The sequence below is a fragment of the Rhagoletis pomonella genome, unplaced genomic scaffold (genome assembly GCF_013731165.1).
Source record: "Rhagoletis pomonella isolate Grant_MI unplaced genomic scaffold, Rhpom_1.0 Rhpom_scaffold_00297, whole genome shotgun sequence".
NCBI lineage: Eukaryota > Metazoa > Arthropoda > Insecta > Diptera > Tephritidae > Rhagoletis > Rhagoletis pomonella.
Window position 1 is genome coordinate 16,552 of NW_023458851.1, and position 4,014 is coordinate 20,565.

The 4,014-nt window shown below is 35.7% G+C and overlaps 1 protein-coding gene across 1 annotated transcript in view; it reads right to left on the reverse strand.

Moving 5' to 3' along the window:
* The window catches only part of LOC118750543, a 15,864-nt gene extending 12,069 nt beyond the window's left edge, over window positions 1–3,795 (reverse strand). The window contains exon 1 of the mRNA XM_036485263.1: window positions 3,616–3,795. The gene's annotated coding sequence lies outside the window, so the exon portion shown is untranslated. The remainder of the gene's footprint in view (window positions 1–3,615) is intronic.
* Between the last annotated feature and the right edge of the window lie 219 nt (window positions 3,796–4,014).

Sequence of the window (4,014 nt, forward strand, 5' to 3'; positions counted from 1 at the left end):
AACTAACATAGAAAAAATAAGGAAAATTTTGAAAACCAACAACTACCGCGACTACTTAGTACGCGAACTATTAAAACAAAAATTAATGCAAATAGATAGTCACCGAAATAAAACAGAAATCTTAAAAGCAACAAATACAGCAAAACAATATCACAGCGTTACCTACATACCTAAGTTAAGCGAAAACTAGCCAACTAGCCAAAGCCCGAAACATAACTTTTGCATATAAATCAAACTCCACCTTATCCTCAGTTTATACAAAAACAAAAAGCCCAATTGACTCCCAACAGAAAAGCAATGTTGTGTATGAAATACGATGTAAAGGCAACGAAAGTGAAGCCTGTGACAAGGGGTACATTGGAACAACCAAGCGAGCTCTAGGTACCCGGCTAGCAGAACACGAAGCAGATATAAAAAAAACGAAAAACAAACACAGCACTAGCACAACACATAGTAAGCCGTGGACACACAGCTGATTTTAAAAACACAAAAATAATAGACCAAGAGAAAGGGGGAAGAACTAGGTACACGCTGGAGAGTCTAAGAATAATGGAGAAAATATGACATTGCCGCAGCTTATATTTTATGTTTACAAAATTAATTTAAAACGTTTTCAGTCCTGACTAAACTACCACACAAGCTGGTATTGGATTCTTAGCAATTAAGTTTTTAAAATGTTTAAGTGTTAATCTGTGAGTATTGTCTTGTATCGAGTTAGAATTGTTTGTTTACATATATTATTGTCATCAAACTATATGTATATGTGAATACATACATGTATGTATCACGGTGCAGCGAACAGAGGTGGCGCCGTTAGTGGTACCGCTACTTTGGTTTTGCCGATTTTGACAGTAGTGGTAACTTGTAAACAAACCTTTGTTTACAAATCAGCGAAATAGAAATTTAATTATATGTGAAAAACCAGTTTAAATTGTGTTAATTTGCAATTTAAGAGTGATTTTTGAGTTGAAGACTGCGTAAAAACTAATAAAATGAAGTGCTGTGTGATAAATTGCGACAGCCTTCAAGATGCAAGATGCGTAGATGCAAGTGTAGCGCTGGGACGAATCGCTGCATTTTGTGTACATAGGGCACGGCAAAGCCGTTCCCGAAATGTTTCTTTATTATTACATTAACAGAATTTCCTCACAATGATTTTGCTTCTGCTCCAAGCAGCCTCCATTAGCAAGTTAACTAATCAATCCCGCGGAGATGCTGCCGCAGTCTTAATTGCAAAGCAATGGAGTGCACTAAAACGTTTGCTGAAGCAGCCTCAATTGCAAAGCAATGGAGTGCACTAAAATGTTACCTATTCTCTAATAGATTAGGTGAAAAATGCAATATTTTCGCGTTTAGCAAAATTAAAACACGTTTTTCGCTGTAAAGTGAACTGCTTTGGAAGTTTTAACTCGTTCTTCTTTTCGCTCTATTCTTTGTTTACTTGTGGTACACAAATGTCAACGCCCAGGACGGCGCAATCTTGTATTCTATCATTCTTGTGTATGTATGTATGTTCTTGTTTGTGTTTTTCTGCTTTTAATGTTCCTTTTATATTTTGTATTTATGGCTGTAATAGACAAAAATAAACAACGCGCCCGTGATGATGCTAATATGTTTAGCGAAACGTTGGGCTGTAATAGTGGAATAAACTTATTTTATTTGCACTAGAGATAATCAGATCGGACTAGCCTATAAAGGAAATTTTATTAAATATATTTGCTTTAATTTTTGGTTCAGCACTTTTTATAACGTGGTAAATGGAGCGTCCCAATTAAATCCGCGGAATATGGATTTGAAAATTTTCAGTAAGAGAAAAAAATCACAAACACTTTTCACTGTTATATACGTGGTGAAATATACGTATGTGTAAATATTTAATGTGATATAAATAATTATGTAAATACTGAAAAAGTATTGGCAAATGCAATTTGTAAGTTTTCCCTACTGGGTTGCATGTATCTAAATATCTTGAACTCCTTATTATGTTATGGATAGTATTCGAGTGATACTATTCTTTGTCACAGCAGTGGTGAGTTAAGACCCGAAAACAACAGAGTTTGTTTTGATTATAGTGTATGTAAGTATGTGCAAATATTTACATATGAAGCCGAAGCTATGGCTAAGCTACGCTTTGTCACCGCAGTGGTGAGTGAAGAAGTACGAAAAAACAGAAAGTTTGTTTTGATTACAGTGCGTATGAATGTATGTGTGCGGGAATGCACAAGTGGATATGATAATACGTAAAGAGCCGCTCACCGCTGAGGTGAGTTCTTGGTACCGAACGTATTCAAGTCGGAGAGCGGGCTTTGACTTACGTTCTCTTAGCTTGGTGAGTGCAGCAGAGAAAAGCGAGGTGGAAAGATATGAAATAAGTTAGAGTGCGTTTGGTATATGTGGACTGTATTGTCCGATGAACAACAGCGCCTCTCTTAGCTATTAAGCGAATAGTTGCAGAAAATGCAACTGGTAAAAAAAGCTTATATGTGCTGCCGTATGTACATATGGTTTATGTGGAAAAAATGCACTTATATTTTCGGCACTTTGTTTAGCCAAGTTCAACGAACTATGCGACCAACGGCAAAAATTGGTAAGCAGAGGAAAGTATTTGATTTTAATGTGCTAATATTAGTTGCGTTCCAGGTGCTCACGATATTCACGATTTGCAGGTTTTTTTGCAGGAAAGCGTTCCAGGTGCCAAAAAAACCTGTAAGTCAAACCACTTTTTTGGGAGTGAGGGGTGACTTTTCATAAAGCGGCGTTCATCCTCCTTCGTGCAGGGGGTTTGGGGAGCCACGCCTTCTCCCCCTCTGCACACACCCCTAAATCGTTGTACAAATAGCTAAAGAGACAATCAAATAAATACGTCAAGTATTGCATATGTATGAGATTGGCCCGAAAACGTTCAAATAAACTCGTTAATTAAACAAACAATTTATTTTTCTTGTCCGCGCACTTGCTCACCACGACGATCAAAAGGCAAGTGCGCTTGTTTTTTGTCAAGCATAATGCGAGACGGTTGATAAAGATATTTGATCGTCTCCATGGCACTTCACATTTAAAAAAAAGGAAGTAGTTACAGGAAAAGTGTTTTTTTGCGTTCCAGGTGACCTTTATTGTTTCGCTCTCGCTCCTCTCTTTCAAGAGAGTAATTTTGATACTTGACAGTTTTACAGGTTTTTACACGAAGTTATCTGGAACGCAACTATTTTGTTCTTGGACAGTGGGACACAGTAGGCATATAAACTGCAACGGAATTTATTTTGGTGTAAACATCAGAATTTTTATATATGTACATATACCCATATATATATAAGATTGACGGTATATGGAGATATATCGCTTTCCGGAAAACGGAATTTTCCTACCAAAATTTTAATAGCGGCAAATTGCCGATGTGAAATTTTTGGGCGGCAGGAAAATATCCGCAATTTTAATAGAACCGTTTTTTGCGAGAAAAAATACGCCTTTTATTAAATTATATATATATATTTATGTATGTATATGTATATACGTATGGCTGTCCGTTTGCAATTTCTTTGAAATAATATAACTTGTAAGAGAATAACGTTATATTATTTTAATTTTTTAAGAAAATTAAAAAACTTGCCTACTTACTACTTTCCTTGTATTTTTGTAGATATGTATGTTAGCTTCTTGGTCTTGTGCCTGGTTTTGTTGTTGCCGCTGATGATGATAAAGGCTGCTAATGCTGTTGATGGCTGCTAATGTTGATTGTTGATGCTGTAGTTGTTGTTGTGCTTCTTTGGGGCACAGCTTCACTCCAATGGTTCTTTTTTGTCAAAAAAATTTATGTATTTAAATTTTTTTATTTATTTTGTTTTCTGTTTTTTTTATCAAAAAAAGTTTTCTTTTACAGAGTTGCTGTGTTGTTTTTTTCTTCACGGTTACATACAAATATATGTATGTATGTTTACTTGCACTTTCAATGCTCGCACTTGGTTGCACTTTGTTTATTGTGTTTTTTTGTACGGAATTGTTTTTATATTAGGGTTT